We start from the raw sequence: 13,338 nt of genomic DNA, 5'->3' as shown, positions 1-13,338 counted from the left end.
AGACGATTCCGGATGTCTGCCAAGTACCGAATGACCACTCCACCCACAGGTCTGCCCTATAGATCCACACCACTACTGATCTCCCCCTGACCAATCACATGGCCCTATAACCCTCATAACTCCACCTCACAATTTCCCACACAAAATGCACTACACCTTAACCCTTTGCTATCCCTCAGTTCTAGCATCCCTCCTTAGGGTGGCTTTACATGCTACGATATCGCTAAAGCGATCTCGTTAGGGTCATGGAATTTGTGACGCACATCTGGCCGCTTTAGTGATGTCATTGTGTGTGACACCTATGAGCGGTTTTGAATCGTCATAAAAACATTCAAAATCGTTAATCTGTGACATGTCCCCCTCTTCCCAATTATCGTTGCTGCTGCTTCTACGATGTAGTTCGTCGTTCCTGCGACAGCACGCATCGCTACGTGTGACACCGCAGGAATGAGGAACCTCACCTTACCTGCGGCCTCCCGCAATGAGGAAGGAAGGATGTGGGCGGGATGTTACGTCCCGCTCATCTCCGCCCCTCCGCTTTGATTGGGCGGCCGCTTAGTGACGTCGCTGTGACGCCGAACGAACCGCCCCCTTAGAAAGGAGGCAGTTCGCCGGTCACAGCGACGTTGCTAGGCAGGTAAGTAGTGTCACAGGTCCGCGCGATTTTGTGCACCACGGGCAGTGATTTGCCTGTGTCGCACAAACGATGGGGGCGGGTACCCACGCTAGCGATATCAGTAACGATATCGCAGTGTGTAAAGCGGGCCTTAGTCACGTTGCCCTCCCTTGAGCCCCTTCAGGGAAGGCTGTCCGGGCTGTCTTTCTTATGGGTTATCAAGATGTATTTGGATAGAAGAGAATTCATGCAAGACAATAATAAGGTGCGGTAGATTTAGAAAGAATATAAACCAATTGATGGTCACATATTTTGGTTGCAAGCAGAGATGAGCGAACCTTTGGAAGTTCGGTTCATAGGGCACATTTGAACCTTAGTTTGTAACTCTTGACTTGATCCGAACCTCAATGATAGACATTAATTGAGCAGTTTGTGTCTCCGTCCACATGCAGCCAGCCATAAAGAGAACACTTCCGGGGGAAAGTAAGCAAGGATTTTCAATTCTAATTTTTTTTTTTGTGTGTGTGTGCACACTACATCTGATCAAGCTGATTTTACCCCCAGTGTGAGCCGTTCAAACACTGCACATAGCTTGCACAGGGCTGAGCATCAATCATACCCAAGCACAGTGATGCTCGCTTGAGTGGATTGCACTCATAACTCACTTGAACTTTAAACCCGAACTCTGATTTTTTTGTAGTCTATTTTCTCATCTCTAGTTACAAGTAAACTAAGCAGCAGCACTCAATGTCAAGCAGCAGCTGCAAAAGCAAACAAGATTTTAGGATGTATAAAAAGAGGGATAAAATCCTGCTTTCCCAATGTATTGTTACCCTTCTATAAATCACTTGTAAGGCCATATCCTGATTATGGGATCCAATTTTTGGCTCCACATTTTAAACACGATATTCGGAAGTTAAGAGTCAGTTCCGAATTGGCAACTAGGTTATTACATGGGACGAAATGCCTCTCCTATGATGAGAGCTTGGAAAATTTGGGCTGGTATAGCTACAAAAAAAGACACCTCATAGATTTCAATTATGTGTATAATTATTAATTATATGTGTGATAAATAGAAATGACTGGCACATGACTAATTACTTTTAAAGACCTTACAAAGGACCAGAGGACATTTGATAAGTATGGATGAAAGACGATTCTGGCAGATAAAAGGGTTTTTTACAGTTAGAGCAGTCAGACTGTGGAATGCCTTACTGCAGGATGTAACAACACCACCATGCCATGCATGCCTGACCTTGGTTTGCAATGTAGTTCTCCTGTTGGTGGCTGTTTACATTCAGCCGCCTCACTCTTTTCCACAGACATTGCTAATTAAGCACCATACTTGGATCTGGTCCGCCTTTATTTATGGTTGCTGGTCTGGCACGGTAAAGGTCAGTTCTGACATTGTCCTGGTATGTGTGGCGTTTGCTGCATATGCTGGGACCTGGACTGCCTTTTATCTGCAGTTGCCTCCTTTTGCGACATGGAAGCGGTTATACATAGGTTACAGGTATGTGTGCTACAATATGGTTCTGCTTTTAATTTATCTAGGAGTCCGCATGGCACATGAAATACATGATATAGAGTAGGACCCCCCTATTGAAATTTGACGTGAAGAAGCAGGGGTAGCTCAAAGAATTGATCAATTATTTAATAAAAATCTCATTTTGTATTATAGTATAATTGGAATAAATCCGTGAATTTGCACTTTTTACATGATGCATGCCACTCTTAGATCATGCTGGCTCCCCTTTCTTAGGATGTAATAATGGCAGACACTATAACAACATTTAATGCGACACTTCAATGGGGAGGGTTTTATTGCTCTGCTGTAGTGGTGTTATAATTCTAAGTCCCCTGTGCCCTGTCCTATAATCACCTTCCGCTGCCTTCATCCTTTTCCAGAGGCGCTCTGGTCAGTCTATGCTGAAAAATGTCCAGCTGGCAGCTCCAGTATTACATGGAACGCGCCAGAGGTCACTCTTCAATGCATCTTTATTGGAGCCTCATTCTGGCTTTGAAAGAGATGCATTCAGTGCCTGTGACTTCCGGATAGTCAGAAGCTATGAGCACAAGATGGCACCGCAGGACCATAATGGCGTCGGTAAAGTATGAAAACGCTGCACAGTGAGTATAGCACATTGGGAGGGGGGCTCACATTTAAAGTGCCGCTACGGGAGTGAACAAAAAAAATCAAAATCGCTGCAGGATGTTTTCTCACAACAAATAGCATTGTGGTTTATAAATAATCTAGTGATAATGTATGACTGGTGAAGAAAGATTGTTAAAAATCCACTTGTGACTTTTAGGATCGCTACTTCCAATAGGTGGCGCTGCGCTAGAGCTTGTCTCCTTTACTGGAGAGACAATTTGAATATTTCTTAGAGGGGCGTGGCAGCTATAAGTCCCCTTACTTGGCAGCCAGACTGGCTTGCAAAGTCTCCTTAAGGAGAATAGTGTTCCCCCGTGGTCCCCACATAGCTTTCTCATGAGCCAGATCAGACACCCCCATACTTTGCACTGACGAGGGGCAAGCACCCCGAAACACCGTGTCTGCAAATTGGGATTCTGATCTGGCTTATATATCCTGAGTCATATTGCAAAGGATTGTTAAAAATCCACTTGTGACTTTTAGGATCGCTACTTCCAATAGGTGGCGCTGTGCTAGAGTTTGTCTCCTTTACTGGAGAGACAATTTGGTGAAGAAAGGTTACATTTCATGGACCTATGTCTTTTTTTTCAATCTTTACAACTATGTAACATTGTTAAAAACTATGGAAAAAAGTTGAATGTACGTTGATTAACCCCTTAATTACTGGGTAATTTTTTATTTTCATTTTTGAGCTTTTGTTTTTTTCTCTGAGATGAGCAGGGCAGATCAAAGTGCACCTGCGCAGTACCTCACTGTCGGCTAGTGTAGATTACGTAGAAGTGTCATCCACTCTAATTTCAGAAGGAGGACAAAGATGGCCAAAAGAGGTGGCGCAGGACCCAGAGAACGGAGACGCCCATCCAACCAGTCTGCTCCACTCCGATCATTAGGTAAGTATTATAAATATCCTATAAACATCCGGTGACAAGTCCTCTTTAAGTTTCCCGAAAACATACTGCAGGTACTGGGGTGCAAAAAAATGGCAACAGGTGCTGGAGAGCTGTACAATAATTAATGTCTGGAGGCCACAGTGAAATAGTGGATGTGCTGCATCAAAGAAAATGGAGTTGGGTATTTGGTCATGATTAAGAAATACAGGCAATTACTTATCTATTGTCTAATACCATCAGGGAAGAATCTGATTGTCTACAAATTTATTCTGCAGCAGGACAAGGACCATAACCATACAGCCAATATAATTAAAGGTGTTGTCCCTTGAACAAAATACATGTTAATAAATAGATCTTGAAATAAAATTATTTTCCATAATTGCTGTGTTAAAAAATGTTCCTGTGCTGAGATAATCTTATAAATGTGACCCCTGCTATGTGCTGTGTAATGGCTGTGTCTGACCATGCATGACCACTGGTATAGTCGAGTCATTAAGGAATACTTCAAATAAATCCCTCCCCTCCCTCGAAATAAACAGACTGCACACCAATATGGATTCAATTGGCCACAGCAGCCTTTTGATTGAAACAAAACAACATAAATACCAGAAATATACTCAACAAAAAAGTAGTATTCCTTAATGACTCGACTATACCAGTGGTCATGCACGGTCAGACACAACCATTACACAGCACATAGCAGGGGTCACATTTATAAGATTATCCCCCCTCAAGGTAAGAAGGACACACCAGTGGGCAGGACCAGGCGGATTGGGAGCGCCCACCTAGGGGTCTTGAGGATCCAGGGGCGGGAACACGTTAGTCAAAGTCTAAGTTTGGAGTTCTAGTTGGAGGTCAAGTGGAGTGGAGTCTGTGACAGTGACATACTGTCAAAGGAAAGCTGAGCCTAGTGAAGTGTAGCCAGAGTAGTGGCCCTGGTCTACTGGCTAGGTGGCAAGCAGTGGACCGTGTCCAAAGGCGACGGGAGTCCGGTCGCAGGAAATCCAAAGTGGACTGGGGCAGGGTTGGAGCCCGCCGGTACCGACAGCGGAGATCCGGTCTGGAAACCGTGCACAGGCGAGGTACCTGGACCCTTGTTAGAAGATGGTTGCAAGCCCCTTCTCTAATTCACCAGGCCGGGAGCAAGGTTACAGACATTGCTTCAGAAGTGTTAGCCCAGATAGAGCAAAACTGCAGCCCACCGCGGGGGATAGGGTATCCGCAAACACCCACTGAAATCCCAAGGGTCAGTTTTCGTGGGCACGTCTCCCAACCAGAACATACCGGGAGCGGACTTCCCCGTTCCATATGGAGTTGTCCAGAATTGAGAAAAATTACAGAGTGCCGGAGGAAGGGACATCGGTACACCAGCCAGGTGTGGGACCCGAGTACACCCGAACGTGGCAGCTGGCCACTGACACCATGGTTTACCAACTGACTTGTCTGCAATTATTCAACAGTGAGTACACAAACATCCCCCAGTCCGGCCCGGCGCGCCACCTCCGGCCTACATCACTCCCTGTGTCCTGGACACTGAGCCCCGGGGCATCGACCCCCTACCCATGGAGTGGCTAACATCCAGCTGCCATTCCATCATCCCTGGGTGTCCCCAACAGCAGCGGTGGTACTCCATACTACCACACACCATGGGTGGCGTCATGAAGTTTCTACAGCATTCCCCGTACATATACGTCCCCTTTTATTTGAGTGTCCGCGCGACCCCCAGGTCCAGAAATCCCTCAAGCCACTGCGGATCTGGATCCGAGCAGCCCGTCTGCTGACGTGGGGGTGGCACATGATCAGATCATGTCTCTGTACAGTCAGCCGGTACATAGCAGGGGCACATATATAAGATTATCTCAGCACGGCAACATTTATTTTTTTAAACACATCCAATTGTGGAAATTATTATTCTTCCAAAACTTTTGATTAAAATTAAGTTTGTTAGTGGGGAAAACTCTTTTAAGGGGTACTTCTCACATAGCGAAATAGCTAGCGAGATCGCTGCTGAGTCACGTTTTTTGTGACGCACCAGTGACCTCATTAGCGATCTCGCTGTGTGTGACACTGAGCAGCGATCTGGCCCCTGCTGTGAGATCGCTGCTCATTACACACAGTGCTGGTTCATTTTTTGGACGTTGCTCTCCCGCTGTGAAGCACACATCGCTGTGTTTGACAGCGAGAGAGCAACGATCTGAATGTGCATGGAGGAGAGAGCCGGCTTCTGTCAGCCTGTGGTTCTGTAACCAAGGTAATCGGGTAACCAAGCGAAGGGCTTTGCTTGGTTACCCGATATTTACCTTGGTTACTAGTGTCCGCCGCTCTCAGACTGCCAGTGCCGGCTCCCTGCTCCCTGCACACGTAGCCAGAGTACACATCAGGTAAATAAGCAAAGCGGTTTGCTTATTAACCCGATGTGCACTCTGGCTAGGAGTGCAGGGAGCCAGAGCTAAGTGTTGTGCGCTGGTAACCAAGGTAAATATCGGGTAACCAAGCGCTTGGTTACCCGATATTTACCTCTGTTACCAAGTGCAGCATCGCTTCCACGCGTCGCTGGGGGCTGGTCACTGGTCGCTGGTGAGATTTGCTGATGGACAGCTCACCAGCGACCATGTAGCGACGCACCAGCGATCCTGACCAGTTCAGATCGCTGGTGGGATCGCTGGAGCGTCGCTAAAGTGTGACGGTACCCTTAAGGGTACTTTGCACACTATGACATCACAAGCCGATTGTAGCGATGCCGAGCGCAATAGTCCCAGCCCCCGTCGCACATGCGATATCTTGTGATAGCTGCCATAGCGAAAATTATCGCTACGGCAGCTTCACATGCACTTACCTGCCCTGCAACGTCGCTCTGGCTGGCGAACCGCCTCCTTCCTAAGGGGGCGGGTCGTGCGGCGTCACAGCGACGTCACACGGCAGGCGGCCAATAGAAGAGGGGCGTAGATGAGCGGGACATAAACATCCTGCCCACCTACTTTCTTCCTCATTGCAGCCGGGACGCAGGTAAGGAGATGTTCCTCACTTCTGTGGCTTCATACACAGTGATGTGTTCTGCTGCAGGAACGAGGAATAACATCATACCTGTCGCTGCAGCGACATTATGGAAATGCCCGACACTACACCGTTCATACAATTTCGACACTTTTGCGCTCGTTAATCGTAGTAAAAAGGATTCACATACTCCGATGTCGACAACGAAGCCGGATGTGCGTCACTTTCGATTTGACACCACCGACATCGCAGCTGCGATGTCGTAGTGGGCAAAGTACCCCTTAGAGTCCTATGTTAATGGCCTCCACAGAGCCCTGATCTCAACATCATTGAGTCTGTTTGGAAATGCATGAAGAGACAAAAGGATTTGCATTAGCCTTTTATGTATGGAAGTTCTGCAGCTAGTTCTTCAACATTTTTCCAACAACCTCCTTCATGAGTGCCTTCAAGAGTAACCTAGAAGCATTATTGATTTGATTTAAATTTCTCATTTGTACGTTTACTCTGAATGTTTTTAATTGATAAAAAATTATTATTAAATCTTAAAAAATTGTTTAAAAGAACTGAAGTCCTCAGTGGTTGAGGACTTCAGTTCTTTTAAACAATTTTTTATCTCTACTAGCTAACACGGTACAAAGATATATTTTACCTTATTAAAACTTGTATTTTTTAAAAAGAATTCTTACTTCCATACCTAAAAACGTTTACATAGTAAAGCACAAATAAAAGCAAAGTCTTTCTTGGGCCAGGGTTTTGCCGTTTCGTCTTCTTTTAACCCCCTACCAACTGCGGGCAGTAAAGTTACGTTCTAGCGGTCATAGTGTTAATCCCCACCTGCTGCTGCGGGTTGCAGGCGGGGATCCGCGCACATGTAAGCTGATTTATACACCTGACGTGTGCCAAGAAGGTACAAGTGGAATCGCTATCCACCCGTACCTGTTAACCCCTAAAAATGGCGCTGTAAAGATGCGACAACGCCATATTAACAGCAATCGTTGTAGATCAGTACTCACAGGCTGATGCCGGAAATCATGTGACGTGATCATTTGGAGTCAGTGGTTGTCATGGTAGCACAGGGTCATGTGATGACTCTTGTAGCTCACATGACTTAGGTCCTGTAAGAAGCAGCCGAGTACTGCAGCTTACAGGAGATGATCATTTCTGCCGGTGTGAGCGCTGCTGCTCTGATCGGGAGAAATGAATGAGTCCCCTAGAGGTACTAGTAAAATAAAAAAAAAGTTTAAAAAAGTTTTGAAAAATTAAAAAAATAAAAAAACCTAAAAGTTCAAATCACCCCCTTTCACCCCATTGAAAATTAAAAGGTTAAAAAAATAAAAAATATACACACATTTGGTATTGCTGCGTTCAGAAATGCCTGATCTATCAAAATTTTAAATCAATTAATCTGATCGGTAAACGGAGTAGCAGCAAAAAATTCCAAACGCCAAAATTACGTTTTTTGGTTGCCGCATATTTTGCGCAAAATGCAATAACAGGCAATCAAAACGTAGCATCGGCGCAAAAATGGTACCGTTAAAAATGTCAGCACAAGATGCAAAAAATAAGCAATCACTGAGCCATGGATCCTTAAAAATGAGAAAACTATGTGTTGTGGAAAATGGTGCAAAACGTACACCAGTTTTTTCAGACAAACTTCTGAATTTTTTTTAACCACTTACATAAAAGTAAACCTAGACATGTTTGGTGTCCACAAACTCGCACTGATCTCAGGCATCACAACAATACATTAGTTTTACCATATTATGAACATTGTGAATAAAATATCCCAAAAACGATAGTGCAATCACACTTTTTTTGCAATTTTTCCACTACATTTCGAATTTGTTTGCCATTTTCAGTACACTATATGGTGAAACTCATGGTTTCATTTAAAAGTAGAGCTCGTTCAACAAAAAATGAGCCCTCACATGACCAGATTGACTGAAAAATAAAAAGTTACATCTCTCAAAAGAATGGCGAAAAAAAAACGGAAAGCGCAAAATCGGCTGGTTGTGAACGGGTTAAGGGAATGCAATAAACATTAAATAGCCAAAAATAGTGAAGTCCGCAACTGTGTTTTCCTACAAGGGGTATAGGATAGCGGTGTTATTTTGTTGGTTTGATTGACTTTTTTTTCTGCGCCACCAGAGAGAGACTCGGTGGACCAGTAGTATATAAGGATGGGAATTGTGTCATGGAATGTGAAAGGCCTGCAGTCGCCACACAAAAGACGTATGATATTAAGGCAGTTAAAGAAGCTTAAAGTAGACATTGCCCTACTTCAGGAGACTCATTTGAAAATTCAGGATTTCACCAGAATGTGCAAAATGTGGGTGGGAGAAGTGATGGGATCCTCAACCCAAAATTATAAAGCAGGTGTGTTAATACTACTTCATAAGCAGGCAAATTGTAAGGTAATAACACAGGAAAATGATGGAGATGGGAGAATACAAAAAGCTTTGCTTGATACCCCATGTGGACGACTCAAAATCTATTACGTGTACTGTATGCACCACATGAGAGTAATAAGATTTTCTTCCAGGAGATGGAGAGGCAGGTTTTGGAGGCCCATGAGAGGAACATAATAGGAGGGGATCTTAATACGGTAATGGACATAAAAGAAGATAGTTTGGGCACAGGACACAAATGCATGGTAGCCAGGACACATGACAGGGTGCTGGATGTGTTCACAGAACATACTAGCGTAATAGATGCTTGGCAAAACTCACACCCGGCAGACCGAGAGTACACTTATTTCTCCCACGTCATTAGCACATGGTCCAGGATAGATTATTTTATACTAACACAGGGTCTACGCAACAAAATGAGGAGGATCGACATACAAGATCTGGTGATATCACATCACGCCCCATTATTCCTAGACCTAGAAGAAACTTACCCCAAGGGAACAGACATACTTTGGAAATTCCCTTCACACTTAGCGCAAGATGAGAATTTAAAAAAAACTGGTGAAAATGGGGTGGCAGGAATACACATGGGATAATAAGGAGCATTAGGAGAACTCATATTTCTACTGGGACGCAGTTAAGGCATTACTAAGGGGAAGAATAATGGGCTATGTAAAAAAACATTGCGAAACAAAACAACTAAAGCATACACTGAAGCCAGCAGAAGGACCAGAGAAGCATATGTCGCAGGCGGGGAGGAGGCCGCTGCCGCTGCGCTCTTGCTAACGCTCGGGTCCGGCGCTGCTGCGATGGCTGCTCGGTGGCTCGAGCGGTGGGCTGGATCCGGGGAATCGAGCGGCGCTCCTCGCCTGTGAGTGAAAGGGGTGGTTGGATTGGGGAATTTAGTCCGTGACGCCACCCACGGGTTGTGGTGAAGATGGGCACCACCGCTGCTGGTGACGGGGATCTCGGGAGCAATGGTAGGGAGCAGCTGGGATGTTGTTTTCCCCCTCCGTGGGTAGGGGTCAGTGGTCCCGGGGCCCGATGATGAGACGGGGAGGCAGGGTAGGTGAGGTGCAGGGTTGCAGGGACAGCGCGGCGCGGTGACGGATGGCATTGGTGTACTCACTCAGCAATTAATGCACAAAGTCTCCGGTAAACCAAACAGCTGGATGGACGGGTCCCGCAGGTGGCTGCAGTGTTTTTCCCCTACCTGGTTGGTAGTGTAAGTCCTTTCCTGCACCTTCTTGTACGCTCCTCCTGTGCTCCGGTTTCCAGCTGGCTCCCCGGTTCGGTACCGGACGGGCCACTACCCTGTCCCGGCTACCTACGGTTTCACCAAGACTGTCTTCCCGGCTCCTGCAGACGGCCAGTACCGTCTGCCTGACTGGCTACACGAGGGCCCTAGGCTCCAACCTAGGCCCCAGTCTGCGTCTGCCTTCTTGCACACCTCCTCTCTCTTCCTTTGCCAGGACTTGTCTGAACTTGTTTTCTGCCTCAGGCCAGCTAGACTCCTCAGTGGGCGTGCCCATCTGCTTGACTCTGCCCACCTGGTGTGTCTGTCTGAACCCGAGGGAAGAAATCAGGTCTCACTGGGGATGACTGCTGTGAACTGCTGGGGTGTGTGTGTGTGTTGTTACCTGTGACGACCTGGCTAGTAGAGTTGAGCGCGGTTCGCGGTTCTCCAGTTCGCGGTTCGAGTGATTTTGGGGCTGTTCTAGATCGAACTAGAACTCGAGCTTTTTTGCTAAAATTCGATAGTTCTAGATACGTTCGAGAACGGTTCTAGCAGCAAAAAGCAGGGCTTTTTACAGCTACAGTGTGCAGGAGCCATCGCTGGCAGCCTGCAACAAGCTGGTAACCAAGATAAACATCGGGTATCCAAGCAAAGCGCTTTGGTTAGTAACCAGATGTTTATCCTAGTTACGTGCAGGAAGCCCACACTTCCCCGCTCAGCTCGCTCCGCCCCCTCCTGCCCGCGGCATGTACACACGTACACACACACACACACTGTGCACACATGGCCCCGCTCGGCTTACCTGCGGTGATGAAGTCCCGCCATCCTGACCTCAGCGCTGTCACTGTCCTCCATGGCCGCCGCTTGTCACATCACCTTCTCTCGCTTCCGACCCGAGACTGACTAGCGGTGACGTCACGGGCCTCTCGCGATACTTGGCTGTGAAGGCGGCGGTCATTGAACTCAGTGACAGGTGCTGTCAGTGTGCAGGAGATCAGCGCAGGTAATGTACCTCGCTGACAGCAGCACTTGTCATCCCCTGCAGTGACCTGGGCTGACCCATTGATGTTAGCTCAGGTCACTGCATTGCTCTCCCAGCCAATGGGGAACATTCTGCTCTTCATTGACTGGGACAGTGTGGATCGTCATGGCAACCCCTTGGATTACACCAGACCTGGATTTGTTTTTCTTTCTAATAAATTGGTTAAAGAGGGAATGTTTTGGGGAGTGTTTTTTCAAATAAAAATGTGTTTGTCGTCTATTTTTTTTATTACTGACTGGGTTGGTGATGTCGGGTATCTGATAGACGCCTGACCTCACCAACCCCAGGGCTTGATGCCAGGTGACATTACACATCTGGTATTAACCCCATATATTAGCCTGTTTGCCACCGCACCAGGGCGCGGGATAAGCTGGGGCGAAGCAACAGGATTGGCGCATCTAATGGATGCGCCACTTCTGGGGCAGCTGTGGCCTGCTATTTTTAGGCTGGGGAGAGTCCAATAACCACCCTAGTCTGAGAATATCAGACCCCAGCTGTCTGCTTTACCTTGGCTGGTGATCCAATTTTGGGGGGACCCCTACGTGTTTTTTTTTTTAATTATTTATTTAATTTAAAATAACAGCGTGGGGTGCCCTCAGTTTTGGATTACCAGCCAAGGTGAGGTTGCCAGCTGTGGTCTGCAGGCTGCAGCCGTCTGCTTTACCCTAGCTGGCTACAAAACTAGGGGGAACCCTACGTCATTTTTTTTTCATTTTTTTGGCTAAATACAAAGCTAAGCACCCCTTAGTGCCACATGAAAGGCACCAAAGGGTGCAAAATTACAAAATGCAGGAGAGTGGGACATTATGTGTCTTTCTGCCATTATAATGACAGAAAAGACTGATATGAAGTGTACAAGCACAGGAAAATCACCAGAGCTCTCTACGCTGTGAAAAGCAGTAGAAAATGGCACTGGAGTGAACATGTGACCGCCTCATGTAGGATGAAGCTATGGATCCTGGGTAAATTTATGCATTTACCCTCCTTCAGTTTTTTTGCAGTACACAAAAAAACCGGAAGGCACACGGATGACAAACAGATGACATACGGACCGTCTACGGAACGGAAACGGATGCCACACGGATGCAACCGTGAAAAAAAACGGACTGTTTTTTGCAGACCGCAAAAATGGATCGGTCGTGTTAATGTAGCCTTATTCTGATCTGCCGTTTATAAACAGCAGGCAAAAATAGGTGAATAACGCCCCCCGGCGTCAGAAAATCTCCGGGGTTTCAGGGCTAGCTGAGACCCTGGAGATCATGATTCAGGACGGTTTTTCCGGTCCCCGCTCACGTGATCACAGGTATACACCGTACACCGATGATCACGTTACAGTAAATGACAGCGCCGGTAAAAAATTATTTATCTCCCATCTGGCATGAACAAACACTTCTTCTCCACTTCTTCTCCATTTCTTCTCCACTTCTTCTCCACTTCTTCTCCACTTTTTCTCCTCTTTTTCTCCTCTTTTTCTCCTCTTTTTCCTCCGTTCTTTTTCTCCTCTTTTTCCTCCGTTCTTTTTCTCCTCTTTTTCCTCCGTTCTTTTTCTCCTCTTTTTCCTCCGTTCTTTTTCTCCTCTTTATTCCTCCGTTCTTTTTCTCCTCTTTTTTTCCTCCGTTCTTTTTCTCCTCTTTTTTTCCTCCGTTCTTTTTCTCCTCTTTTTTTCCTCCGTTCTTTTTCTCCTCTTTTTTTCCTCCGTTCTTTTTCTCCTCTTTTTTTCCTCCGTTCTTTTTCTCCTCTTTTTTTCCTCCTTCTTTTTCTCCTCTTTTTTTCCTCCTTCTTTTTCTCCTCTTTTTTTCCTCCGTTCTTTTTCTCCTCTTTTTTTCCTCCGTTCTTTTTCTTCTCTTTTTTTCCTCCGTTCTTTTTCTCCTCTTTTTTTCCTCCGTTCTTTTCTTTTTCTCCTCTTTTTTTCCTCCGTTCTTTTTCTCCTCTTTTTCCTCCGTTCCTTTTCTCCTCTTTTTCCTCCGTTCTTTTTCTCCTCTTTTTCCTCCGTTCT

The sequence above is a fragment of the Anomaloglossus baeobatrachus genome, chromosome 2 (assembly GCF_048569485.1).
Source record: "Anomaloglossus baeobatrachus isolate aAnoBae1 chromosome 2, aAnoBae1.hap1, whole genome shotgun sequence".
NCBI classification, from domain to species: domain Eukaryota; kingdom Metazoa; phylum Chordata; class Amphibia; order Anura; family Aromobatidae; genus Anomaloglossus; species Anomaloglossus baeobatrachus.
The sequence above is the reverse complement of the archived record's forward strand: the minus strand, read 5'-3'. Positions refer to the sequence as shown.